The following is a 552-nucleotide window of genomic DNA, read 5'->3' on the forward strand; positions in this document are numbered from 1 at the left end:
GAATGCAACTAAAATTGCAAAAAAACAAATTTGATTATATTTTCAAATAACAAATTTGATGATATTTTCAAATAATAAATTTGATGATATTTGTTCATATTCATAAATATTTTCAAATAACAAATTTGATGATATTTTTTAAAAAATTATTACTGTTTTTATAAAAAAATTATTACTGTTTAATATTAATATTCATTTTCTTAAAACTATTAGATGCAACAAATAATAATAATAATAAAATTACTTATGGCGCACCTCTGGCTGGTGCGCCATTGCTATATATAAAAAAAGATTACTAATGGCGCACCTCTGGATGGTGCGCCATTGCTATATAAAAAAGATTACTAATGGCGCACCGGCTGGGGGTGCGCCATCGCTATCTAAAAAAACATACTAATGGCGCACCGCTGCGGGGTGCGCCATTAGTAAGTTGCCCCCCTAGCTAATTCCTCTCCCTCTTCCTCTCGCCAGATCCCCTTCGACCCTCTCCCTCGCCAGATCCACCCGCGCGCTGCCCCGACACCACCGCCCCGACCCCCGCCGGACTCCACC

Source organism: Triticum aestivum, chromosome 4B (genome assembly GCF_018294505.1).
Source record: "Triticum aestivum cultivar Chinese Spring chromosome 4B, IWGSC CS RefSeq v2.1, whole genome shotgun sequence".
Classification (NCBI taxonomy): domain Eukaryota; kingdom Viridiplantae; phylum Streptophyta; class Magnoliopsida; order Poales; family Poaceae; genus Triticum; species Triticum aestivum.